The 13,710-nt window shown below is 40.3% G+C and overlaps 1 protein-coding gene across 2 annotated transcripts in view; it reads right to left on the reverse strand.

Moving 5' to 3' along the window:
* Nucleotides 1-10,586, reverse strand: part of Col28a1 (collagen, type XXVIII, alpha 1) — a 196,610-nt gene extending 186,024 nt beyond the window's left edge. Inside the window, exons 1-2 of one of the 2 annotated variants that reach the window (XM_017321502.1) lie at nucleotides 10,502-10,586; nucleotides 9,402-9,656 (exon numbers count right to left, since the gene is read on the reverse strand). The gene's annotated coding sequence lies outside the window, so the exon portion shown is untranslated. Of the gene's footprint in view, nucleotides 1-9,401; nucleotides 9,657-10,501 lie in introns of those variants that run through there. The other variant, NM_001037865.1, reaches the window with a different exon arrangement.
* Between the last annotated feature and the right edge of the window lie 3,124 nt (nucleotides 10,587-13,710).

Consider the following 13,710-nt stretch of genomic DNA (forward strand, 5'->3'; position numbering starts at 1 on the left):
TCCTTGTAAAACTTCCCCCTCTGGTTTCTACAATGCTCTCTCTTAAGTAGCTTCCCTTTTCTCTTGTTTCTTCTGAGAGTTGGTCATATCCTATCCTGTCAAGTCTTTCTCTGATTTGTTACTCTGTCTGCCACTTAGACTTCACTTTTCAACATGGGTTCTTCCTTCTACTAACTAACTTTACCTTTATTGTTTGGGATTAAAGATGTGTACTAAGGGTGTTTCTGTATTTCAGCCACAGGAATTAAAGATGTGGGCTAAGGCTGTGCTACACAAGCAGAAACAGGTTTTTCAGTAAAGCACACAATCTCAGGGCTCACAATGGGATCAAATATCCTGCAACAGTAAAGTAGTGTTGAGCAGAGATTCTCAAGAGCCTTTATGGGTAGAGGTAAGAAAGTTCACATATTTATAAATGACAGCAAGAGTAATTTTTGTGGTGACAGAATGACTGCATCATGACTATCAATGCCATTGCCATTCAGGATGCTGCCAACTGGGGGATGTTGAGTTAAGAACAGACTGCATGGCGATACAGTATTGTTGTTGTTCTTGTTGTTAATTTAGAATTGCATGTGACACTACAATTATTTCTTGGTTAAAAAATAATTTAAGATGAACAGGAAAGAAGGCTTTCAAAAGTAAAAGTAAAAGGACATTTGAAGAGGTGGCTGAGTGAGTACAGAGTGTGTGAATCTGAATTGCATCCCCAGAGTCTCTACAAAGGACATGTCTACACTATCAGTGCAGGACTGGTAGATACAGGAGGATTCCTAGGACACAATAGCCGGGTAATCTAGCCAAACGGTGAGCTTCAGGTTTAGAGAGAGTCCTTACTTCAAAAACTAAAAAAGAATGCAGTTGAGAAAGGCATACAACAGCGAGACTTGGCCTCCACATGCATGGCTACATGCACACACATGTGAATGTGTACGTACATGCACATGCAAGAAAAATAAAATAAAATAAAATAAAATTCCAGGTTTTGCAGACACTGAGACCATAAAAAGTGTCATTTGGTAGCATTTCTACTGTCATCCTAAACTTAGAGAATGTTAGAACAGTGGGCGGGGAGAAGACTCAATAGATGAAAGTATTTGTTGCACAAGCAGAAAGACCTTCTTGCAAATTCCCAGCACCCATGTATCAAAGTCAACCATGTAATCCCAACACATTGAGGAGCAGAGACAGAGGGTCACTGGGTCTTATTGGCTTTCAAGCCAGCTCCAGGTTCAATGAGAAACCCTGACTCAGAAGAGTGACAGAGCAAGACATCTAACATCCTATTCTGGACTTCACACTCATGTGATGGCTCATTCACCACTCATACACTGTTCCCCTCTGTCATACACATATACACAATACAAACATACATACATATACAAGCAATACTACACATATCATACACACATATATGTGCATACACCATAGACACATACACACATTCATATACCATGTATATATACATATATATATATATATATATATATATATCACATAATTAAAGATCCTCTGAGCCTTACTTCTAACAACTATCTTATCAAATGAAAGTTCCACGTGAATGTGAATGATTTCTTCATCACCCCCTCACAAAGTAGCTTTTCAAGAAATTCCCTGAGGTTTTCAAGTAACAGTGAAATCTATAGTCAAAACCAGATATTTGCTTTCTTTTCTTGGGAGGTTAGCCACATTTTTCACACTCACATGGCATACATGAGATAAGGCATGGGACGTTACAATTCACAGGAAATTACAATGCTGTTGCCTTACAGACTCCAGAAAATTCATAAAACCATTTTTAAAAGCTGGTCACAAATCAGCTGAAAGTTGTATCCAAAGAATATGCCTGGGTCAAGAATAAGGCATGGCATGGTGTTGTCCAAGTTCCTCTCAGTTTGATCCACCCACCACGCTGCTGATCCAGTGTCAAATAAACCAGAGGCTGTGACTGAAAAGGGAAAAGGCAGTGATCTCCCTAAACATTTTAGAAAAACTATTAGAAGTTCCATGTTAATTTTTTTCCCAGTAGAAAACTTGGTGCGGCCAAACTTCTAAGAACTGCTCTAAAGGTCTGAAGCTTCCAGAACTCACTATGCTTCTTGGACCCAAGAATATGGCTTGGGCGTTGTCTTGTGCCCTTCTGCAGTAAACGGAGGAACATCAAGAAAGGATTGGTCCTATTCATCAGCAAAGAGAAAAATTTAAATCCTTCAACTTGGGAAATGGGGCATTGCCTAAGTCTGAAACAGTGAACAGCTTCGTCACTAAATTCTGAATGACTTAACCTTTTTCCTTGCCTGTCCTTGTAATGTTTCGCCAGCAAAACACACTCGGACAACCAGGTCCTTCTACGGCAAAGCTTTATTGCTTACTTATCAGGAAGACCCCGAACCCGGTAAATGGTGCTGCTTAAATACCCCTCTGTGTGACGTGTCAACTCCTGATTAGCTGCTCACTCATCACCCCACTGCTACGCCCCGAGATGGGCAGTGAGTTGGCACGAATTTACTCTTGCACTTGCGCACATTGCTTGTTTACCAGTTAGGCACTGTGGAAGCCATCTTGTAATGGCACAGCTCTCCACACTTGCCCTCTACTTCCTCTTTTGTTATTGCTATTATTTTTTAAGAAACTTTCTTTTAAGAATAACTTAGATACATAGTGATTGTTTTCTTACATAATTACCCCCACTACACCTTCCTTCATCTTCTGAAATTTGGTTCCCAGCTTGAGTAATTCCCACCACAATGTTGTGACTACTAAAATGTCCTTTTTATGGTCCCCTCTTCCATGTTGTTTCTTCCTTATCAAAGCCCACTACTAGGAAAAATGTTATCTAGAAAAAATGGACAAATCTTCTTTCTAATAAATACCAAAAAGAGGAATTTGGATAAATCTTAGGTTTGAAAGATCAGTTTTAACTCGATGGTTCCCTTCACTCAATGGACAGAACTCCTAACTTTGTCTTCCAACACTCACTGAGAGAAGACCACATCTGTTCATAACAAGGATTGGTTCCTGCTTTTAAAAAAATTACTAAGCCAGGCAGTGATGGTACACGCCTTTAATCCCAGCACTTGGGAGGCAGAGGCAGGCAGATTTCTGAGTTCGAGGCCAGCCTGGTCTACAAAGTGAGTTCCAGGACAGCCAGGGCTACACAGAGAAACCCTGTCTCAAAAAACAAAAACAAAACAAAACAAAACATACTAACTTTGTGCATATGAACATATATGAAATGAATGTGTGGGTGCTGTGTCTATTGTATTTTATAAGAAAGAGAGGGGGAGAGGGAGGGAGAGAGAGAGAAAGAAAGAAAACAAAGATATATTAGGTATAGAGGTATGGTGAGGTGGAAGGGGGTTCCTCTTCGGGAACATGCTGAGACATTCCCCCCCCCCCCCCCGCCCTGAGGTACCAGCCATAGGATAGATGGCGTAGAGTTTATTTAGGCCATGGGGAGGGGAGTTGAGGAGGGAGTAGAGACAGAAAGGAAGAGTGGGAAGTAGAGACAGGCAGGAGAGGAGAGGGAAGCAGAGGAGAGGGAAGCGGAGGGGAGGGGAGAGGAGGGGAGGGGGAAGTCAGGAGCACATGGAAAGAGAGGAGGGAGGGGAATGGGGAGCGAGGGGACAGAGAGGGAAGAGAGTAGGAGAGTAAAAGAATAAGAGAGTGAGCAAGCAGCCCCTTTTGTAGTGAGTCAGACATACCTGGCCATTGCCAGGTAACTGTGAGGCAGAGCCTAAGGAATGCTAACAGTGTCCATGTGTGTGAATGTACACCACACTACAGACGTAGATGTAAGGAGTAGCTTGGGTACTTGTTTTCCCCTTCTACCACTGACTGCAGTTTCTGGGGATCTGAACTCAGTACCTCACACTTATCTTGCAAATTCTAGCCTCAGCCCTAAATCCTGCTTTTGATGGAGAAAATTAAATATAAGCTAGTTTTCAATCAGATTTTACTTTCCTGTATTAGTGTTGTTTGTATTATACATTGATGAATTCTTTAATTTATCAGTACAGGGCATTTAAACTCTTTATATATATATATATATATGGAGGGCAAATAACAGTATCAAACCTCAAAGTAGAATGTAAAGACAGACCACACTTAATTTTTTTTTTCCATTTCAAGGTTGGTAAAATAGGGAATAATGTTAACGGCCACAGAAGGAGTTAAGCCAAAATCAGAGAGAAAATAAATCTCAGCTCTTTATGCAGCTATCCCTCCCTCTATCCCTCCCTCTTCCTAAATACCTCCAAGGCTTATAGACTTTTACGCTGCCCAGGCTTAAGGCAGAGCAAGAGAAGGGGTAGCCTGCTTAGTGAGAAATTTACATTTGGAAAATAAGAGTTTCACTTTCGGACAAGTGGCTCAGGAAAAACCATCATGGATAAATTCCAGCATGTTATGCTTGACCATCAACACTCCATCTTAGAACTTTCTATTGATGGAAAATTTTTCTCCCCTAGGATTAGGCAGTTTTAACCTACTAGCTGGAGCTTTGACAGTAAGTACATTATCGACAGACCATGTTTCTGATACCTGACCAAAATATAGCCAGCAATAAAGTCAGGGCTCAGCCCTGATATGATATAGTAAATTCAAGAAACTAGTTAGTGTGTTTAAAGTTCAAAAGAAGATTTTTTAAAGATTTTTAAAACTTGAAAAACTTTAAAATTCCTGGACAAAAACATTTTAAGAACACTATGTAGCTTATTGTTCCCCACCTGTGTCTCATGCTATGTCAGTTCATAACACATATTGTTTTATATAGTAGTTTCCCAAAGTAAGGTCATAGAGTCATTTTAAGTCATTATCAAAATGTCATTCTTCCAATATAATAACTTTCTTCTTCCAGTTTTTTTAATTAGGTATTTTCTTTATTTACATTTCCAATGCTACCCCAAAAGTCCCCCAAACCCTCCCCACCCACTGCCCTCCCCCCTCCCACTTCTTGGCCCTGGCGTTCCCCTGTACTGAGGTATTAAAGTTTACAAGTCCAATGGGCCTCTCTTTCCACTGATGGCCGACTAGGCCATCTTTTGATACATATGCAGCTAGAGTCAAGAGCTCCGGGGTACTGGTTAGTTCATAATGTTGTTCCACCTATAGGGTTGCAGACCCCTTTAGCTCCTTGGGTGCTTTCTCTAGCTCCTCCATTGGGGGCCCTGTGATCCATCCAATAGTTGACTGTGAGCATCCACTTCTGTGTTTTCTAGGCCCAGGCATAGCCTCGCAAGAGACAGCTATATCAGGGTCCTTTCAGCAAAATCTTGCTAGTGTGTGCAATCTTCTTCAAGTTTTTTAAATACTACATGGAGGAGAAATTAGTTGTCAGTTAGCTTTTGCTTACAGTAAAATGAATTTGAGGAAAATTATTATTTTACTATTGGGGTTTTGGAAGCTTTAATAATATTAAGCTATGCCAGGCGTGGTGGCGCACGCCTTTAATCCCAGCACTTGGGAGGCAGAGGCAGGCGGATTTCTGAGTTCGAGGCCAGCCTGGTCTACAAAGTGAGTTCCAGGACAGCCAGGGCTATACAGAGAAACCCTGTCTCGAAAAACCAAAAAATAAAAAAATAAAATAAAATAAAAAAATAATATTAAACTGCATACTAAAGTTAGTTGCTATAATAGTTACTCACTGGTTGTATTCAGAACTGTACATTCTGAAACTATACACATGCAACTTTGTTTACTATAATTGGTTTTTATTTATTATTCAGAACTGTACATTCTAAATCTATACATATGCAACTTTGTCCACTATACAGGTTTTTATTTAAAATTACATATTACATGTTTTGTTAATTGCTCAAAATCAGAAATACCAAATATTAGCACAAATTAGCCAGGACCAACTGTGTCACTTAGTCTTATTGTTTGAAAAAGATATTTGGGCACCACCTTGTGGAAATTTGTAGAAAATGTCAGAGTCTGGTGTCAACATACTTAAATTGTTCACTGCCTGTGGTGGTGAATGAGTGGAATATAAATCAGTGTCTACAAATTTTCATTTATTTTGTGTACATTGCTGTTTTGCCTGCATGTTTGTCTGTGTGAAGGTACTAGATTCCCAGGGACTGGAGTTACAGACAGTGGTAAGCTGCCATGTCGGGGTGCAAATTGAATCTTGGTCCTCTGGAAACCATCTCTCTAGCGCCCACAAATTTTAGTAGAAGAACAAAGAGATGAATCAAAACGGTGCCCAGACTTACTTTTCTAAATGAATAGAGAAGCTGGCTAATGAAACATCTGATGAAATTCAAAATTTATGTAAATTAACTTGTTTCTTCCTATGTGAGGCACAGATAGAAAAAATAAAAAAAATAACAAAGTTGATGTAATCTAGTGCTAGAAATAAGCAAGTAAAAAGGCAATGGAAAGAGACTCTACAGATGACTCGGAAGTTAAGAACATCGGTTGATCTTCCAGAGAACCTCGGTTCCATTCCCAGTACCCACAAGTAAGGTCACAACTGCTTGCAACTCCAGTTCCAGGGGAGAGGACACTGCCTTCTAGTCTTCACTGCACAAGGTACCCACATGATGCACAGACATATATTTCAGGTAAAACACCCAAAAACATAAAATAATATTATTAATTTAAAGGGCAATGACAAATTTTATGAAAAATGTTTATATAGAGAGACATATTTTTATGCTATGTATATATTTTTGGGATACAGTGTGATAATTCAATACATATATGAATATATAGTGACTTCTAATTGGTATCTCATGACCTTAAATTTTACCACTTAAATTCAAACATTATTTTGAAAAGTAACAAAATTTGAATTATGAAAAACTGAAATGTCTAGAGGGAAAGATTTCCACCTATCAAAACTGAAATTAGTTTGTATCGCTTACTTTGTGTAAAACAAATCAGTTCATAAGCCACCAACAGAAGCATACGTGGGTTGGTTTGTGGCACTGGCTACATATGCAGTAGAGGACTGCCTTATCTGGCCTCTGAGGGAGGGGGTAGGATGTGCTTGGTCCTGTGGAGGCGTGATGTCCCAGAGATGGGGCATGCTAGAGTGGTGAAGTGGAAGTGGGTGGGGGGAGCACTCTCTTAGAGGGGGAATGGGGTGGGAGGCTCATGGAGAGGGTACTGGGAAGGGAGACAATATTTGAAATGTAAATAAATTGAATAATTTTTTAAAAATCAGTTCAAAATAAATCCAAGGCTTAACTTAAATCCGAAATTTCTAGAAGAAAACACACAGCATGCCCTTCAAGAAAATAGTGCAGTCAAGATTGTTTTTAAATAGAATACCAATAACCCAAGAAGTATTAACAGATGGGACTGCAAAACAAAAAGTTTCTGTACATCAAAGGAAACAGTCAACAGACCTGACAGACAGCTCACAGCATGGGAGGAAATCTTTCCCAGCTACACCTCAGAGGTGGTGCTAATTACAAGAATTTACAAAGAATTGCAGAAATTAAATACCAAGGGAATGAAACCACCAATCAGCAAATGGGCAAATTAACCCAACAAACAGCTTTTTAAAAGAAATAGGCATGGCCAATAATTATTTTAAACAGTGTTTAATATTGCTAGCCATCAGAGAAATGTAAATTAATATACTTTGAGGTACCACCTCGTCCATGTCAGAGTGACTACCAGCATTTCTGACAGCAAATGTTGGAGAGAATGTGGAGAAAAATGAACCACTACTCACTGTTGGTGGGGGTGCAAAGTAGTACAGTCATTGTGAAATTTTATTTGGAGATTTCTCAAGACAACTGAATATAGAACTGCAATATGATGTAGCTACTTCACTCCTGGATATATATCCAAAGAACTGTATGCCCTACCATAGAGATATTTGCACCCCAGGTTTATTGCTGCTAACTAGCATACCTGTCAATGGGATCGTATGCAAGATCCCACACAATCCGCCATCTCTTGGAGATATATATATATATATATATATATATATATCTGGTTCTCTACTTTCTGACCAACATTCAAATTTCTGGTTCTTAGCTCAAAAAGTTTCTTCACAAAGAATCTTTGCTTTTACAGTTTCTTCACACACACACTCACTCACAATTAATTTTTTATCATATTTTTATATGATAAGCTGAAATGCTTTTGTTTCTTTCTTTTGTTCTACTGGAACATGAATTCAGAAAGCAAGAATTCTATCAATCTTGTTCAATAATTGGCAAACCTTTACAGTCAAAGAACACATAACTATTTAATGTTTGACAGTTCACAGAGTATTTGTTACAAGTATCAAAACCTACTTTTATATAGCACAAAGGCAGCCTCAGACAAATATGTAAGCAAATGGGCACAGTGGTGTTCCAGTAAAAGTCTCTTTAAAATAGACAGCAATTAATAATTGCTCATATTTTCTTAACTGTAGATAGTTTACACATGCTCCAAAGTGTCTCACTCTTTACACATTGTCCAGAATAGCAGATAATTTCTAGAAATGTTATAAAATGTTATGATATATTTGTAGAGTCTATAATTGAAATTCTGATGACTATTGTTAGGGACACCCAATCCACTCACTAGATGCCTCCAAACACACTGAAATCCAAGTTAAGGGCACAGTTTAGGTTTCAGACTCCAGCTGAGGCAGTTAACTTCTTAAGTTGATTGCTTGCCCCTTATATTCCTTCCCTGTAACTCTTCTACAATCTATCCTGGATACCAAGTGCATTTAACAAAAGCACAACTTTAATTGAATGACTTTCTGTGCTTTGAAGATAATATGTTTTTTCACCATTAGTGACAAAAGTCCATATCAAACTAGGATATGCAAAAACCAGGCCACAGTATTTGTTAATGTTCACGTTTTAACTGGTAATGACAAAGATGTGCTTGAGGTGCTGTGTGTCAAAATACAACATAGATTCTGCTGTTCTGCAGGACAATCTAGTTAGCACATTCTTTGCATTTCTCAGCCCAGCCTTGTTTCTCTAAATTCAAACATGTTTCCTGTAACTGGGAGGCACAACTGGCAGCTCCAGATGCACATCAACTCAATACCAGGACAAGAAGAAAGAGAGAGGGGGGGAGAGAGAGGGAGAGGGGGGGGAGAGGGGGGAAGGGAGAAGGAGAGGGAGGGAGAAAGAAAGAAAGAAAGAAAGAAAGAAAGAAAGAAAGAAAGAAAGAAAGAAAAGAAAAGAAGGGAAGGAAAAGAAAGAAGGGAAGGAAATGAAGGGAGGAAAAAGAAAGAGAAGAAAAGAAAGAAAGAAAATAGAAAGAAAGAAAGAAAGAAAGAAAGAAAGAAAGAAAGAAAGAAAGAAAGAAAGAAAGAAAGAAAGAAAAAGAAAAACGGAGATCAGAAACTATCTTCTTTGTGATCACAAGAGTCCCAGGATCATGTACTCATTACTAATCCAATACTATACAGATGAATGGTATATTCTGACCTGTTGTGTCTGGAGACACTGCTTTCCTGGAGTCTTCCATCATCAACTCTTCTGCATAGAACTTGAGCCTTGAGGGCAGGGGTTTGATGAAGACATCCTATTTGGAACTGAGTGCTCCAAAGTCTCTCTCTCTCTGCACATTGTCCAGTTGAGGCTGTCTGTGTTAATTCCCATCTACTTCAACAAGTTTCTCTGAAGAGGGAGGGTGGAGTCATACCAAATGTTATCATGTAGAAAAGATGTTGGCAAGCTTCCCTGTAAAGGGATAGAAAGTAAACTTTTCAAACTTTGGGGACAAATTGCTCTTTGTTGCAATTACTCAACTTGTATGTGGATAACTTTCCATCTTGTTAGAAGTAGTATAGCTGATGGTCTCAGTGAACTCTATAGAAAGAACGAGGGGTTCTTTGTGGCCAAATGCAACATAATTTGCAATAGATATTTATCAGTCATGGTAGCACTTGGAAAGCTAAGGATGTAAGATTACTTTAGAGGCCAATGTGACATAATGAGTTCCAGGCCAGCTTCAGCTACAGTGTGAGGCCGTAGCTAAAACTTCAAAAATAAAGCAAAACAAAGAAACCAAATATCATACAATATAGGTGAGCAATGTACAACATTTGTCAGCAAACTTTCTTCTGTGCCAAACCTGCTGTTCCCTATGGTCTGGAGAATGATCTACAAATAGCCAGACACACAATTTTGAGTGAGTGGCTTTGTTAAGTATTCTGTAATTTAAAGTTAAAGAATAAATAGAAAGAAATGGATATAGATAGATATAGATAGGTAAAAAGATAGATGATAGATAAATGGATGGATGGTAGATAGATGATAGATAAACAGATGGATAATAGATATGTGTGTGTGTGAGAAAGAGAGAGAGAGAGAGAGAGAGAGAGAGAGAGAGAGAGACTGACTAGAGAAGCCCATTAGGTTAGATGGAGTTCCTGATAGAGTCCCAAGCAAATCAGCTTTCCCTCAGGTGAGACTTCCAAGTAAAAGGATAAATAATGGCAGAAATGTTGCATAATCAAGTTGGGGGCTTAACAAACATCTAAAAACAAACAAAATAAAAAACAAAAATAAACAAACAAACTCACCCAACAGGGAATTTGTATTTGTCCTTTGTGCTTGCTGATAGAGCTGCCTCTGAATGGATGAATTTCCCACGGTTGAGCTTCTGACTTCTCTTTCCCACTGCAGGAATTTTTATATTATGGAATAAACAATAGTAACCTCTGTTAGAAATAGTCTGCCTTCTGGCTGTTTTCCAGGGCATGATGTTTTTACTTTTGCACTGTTTTGCTATTCTCGTTCTTCTTTACTGATGAGTTAGGGAGCCCAGCTAATCCTTGACAAGAAGTCTTGGAGATATAACATAAAAGTGTCTGGGTCTGAAATAGGGAGTGGGCAACACTACTTCTAGAGCTAGCTTCTCAGAGGCTTCAAATGACATGTGATCATTTACCAGTATAAAGTACATTACACGTGCCAAACAGCTATTCTGAAGATAAAGATTAAACAGATATGAACTATGCCTATTTTTTGGTGGTGGCTGCTTTCGAATACACTTGAGAAATTGCAACAGAGAAGTCAATATCTAAATTATTAGTCCCCAAATCCTAAACAACTTACTTTCTTACCCTTTACAGGAAAGCTTGCCAATTTCTATACTTTAGGATAATGCTTGATGTTGGTCAGCCTTCATCAAAGATGCTTCCTCTTGCAGTAGGTGGTAAGTAACATAGAAACTCACAATTGGACCGTGTGCAGATAGTGAGAGACTCTGGAGCACTCAGCCCTAAATGGAATGTCTTCATCAAATCCCTCCTCTCAAGGCTCATGGCTCATGTAGAAGAGATGATGATGGATGACTCCAAGGAAACAGTCTTCCACACACAACAGGAGAGACACACATGACAGATCACAGACTGATGACACACACAAGGTCAACATAGGTTGAAACCAGTCCAAATTCCAGCAGTGGGAAGGGGAAGTGGACGTAAGTCCCATCCTAGACCAAGACAGGCTACTTGCAACTGATACCTTCTGGAAGGGGTCATCAGTTTTCTCCAGTGGAATGTGACTGGGGGCATCTAGTCTGCCCCAGGGCAGGCCTAGTGCCAAGGTGGACCAGACTCTAACTTTTGTGTATATGTTAGAGCTTTTTGGTTTGCATTGTTTTGTTTTCTGATGGCTTTGTTTTCATTATTTTAATTTTTGTTTTGTATTGTTTTTCTTTTTTAGAGAGAGACAGAGAGAGGGGGAATCTGAGAGGAGTTGGGAAAGGGAAAAACATGATAAAAAATATTGTGTAAAAGTCAGGCACTATTTCTAACACACTAGAAACTAAACTCACTCACCATGCTTACTAGAGTGAGCTACACAGCACTTTGTCTTATCTTTCTGACTACATTTTACCCATCCATCAAGCCTCTTACTGTCCTGATCCTCTGAGCTGGAAGCGACAGGAACAACACAGACACCAAGACGGGTTCACGCAGCTTCTGCTTTACTTGCAGCTTATTCCACAGCTCTTTTCTTACAGCTCTCTTACTTGGGGCACAGCTCTCTCCACTTACAGCTCTCTTCCCCTCAGGGTAAGGGCAGTATTTATACAGTAGTGGCAACTGACCTCATCTCGCTCCACACCACCTCATCCAATCAGAATCACACATGCTCCAGGCACGAGCTCAGATCGGTCACAGATAGGCTGACAGATCCAACTTGGCAGGCAGCTTACGCATGCAGTTTCACTGCACATGTTCGGGCAAGGCAGTAAACATGTTGGTTTCACGGGGCCTGGCAATGGGCCAGGGCGCCATCTTGGCCCATGTGGCCGCACCCACTTCCCGCATCTCCCCCTTTTAGTTTTATTAGTTGGTCTGGGATCAGCATCTGTCTTAGGTTGCCCCCATCCATACCACATCCTTACCCGTCATAGGAGTGACGAACTTACTTTCGCCATCCTGTCTTAGGTTGGTATGCACATGTGAGTGTCTTACCTGTCATTGATTACTAATCCAGCATGTTGAGCCAACATTGGGGGGATGTTCCTGCTTCCAAGGCTTCCATAGCCTGCACTAAGCCTTGTTTATCAGCCCTGTGCCACCTTCGCATATGTGCCATCCACCAAAGCATTCCTCCACACACAACAGTCAGCAGGAGCTCCCAAAAGGCCATCCCTCCCCAATTTTTTAAGAATCCCACAGTTCCTTGAATGATCTCCAGCCATTGCTTTGCAGTTGCAATCTCCACACGGTGTTGTTCACGGCAACAATTGATGCTCGCAATTCCTTCTTTGTGTTGAGATCATGACTCCAATTTCCTAGCAGCATCACACCAATTGCACGCGACAGGTTTGCAGCTCTGGAAAAATTCTGATACTGAACAGAGGTTACACACATTCCAGACATATGAATAATGCAGGAAACAAATACTAACTGCTCCAACAACAGCTTGTACAGATTGATAGGGAAATACATGAGCTTGGGGTTAATTTCCTTCAACATAAACTACTCCCATGCCACCTTGGATCCATCAGTAAATACATTAACAGCACCTGAGATTGGCTCAGTCCGCATAATTCTGGGGTATATCATAGGATTTCTCATGACCAACTGAAGCCAATTAGTGGAGGCAAGTACCTCAATCTGTTTTACATCAGGTTGTTTACCAAAAGCTCCTAGCCCCACCTTTATACCCTTAAGAATTAGTTGGGCTATGCAGGACTCAACCTGAGTTACGGCAAAGGCAGCCTGGACCCCATAAGTTGAAACCAACTCCTTCAATCTTTGTACAACCTTCCACTCCAGGGGTTCATGATACCATTGCCCCTGTTGGTCCTGAAATACTGGGAAGGCCCCTGCAATGGCGGGCACATTTTTCCAGACTTTTGCATGAAGACTACGCTTTCCCCTTTTGTCTCCCTCATCTTTATAGGGGAAAGGAGAAGGCAACGGAGGGGATGATGGTTCAGGTGGCCTACCACACCTCAAACTCCAGCGGAACATCCGACTACAGATGCCACTGCACCATCAGTCCCGTCGCTGTCACTAATAGACTCTTCAGAGCTAGATTTCTTCTTCTCTTTCATATCTTTGGTTTGTTGTCTAAACTGTTTAGGTTTTCGGTGGCTAGCCTGAGAAGCAATCTCCTTAACCTCCTCAAGCGCTGCCGTTCCTTCCTCTATTTCAGCACTGTACTCTCCACTGGCATCCCCCAAGCATGCCCTGACTAAGATCCAGATGGCTAACATCTTTCCTTTTATTTTAGTCGCAGTTGAACCCATGTTGCTGAAATTCCCTTC

The sequence above is a fragment of the Mus musculus genome, chromosome 6 (genome assembly GCF_000001635.26).
Source record: "Mus musculus strain C57BL/6J chromosome 6, GRCm38.p6 C57BL/6J".
Classification (NCBI taxonomy): Eukaryota; Metazoa; Chordata; class Mammalia; order Rodentia; family Muridae; genus Mus; species Mus musculus.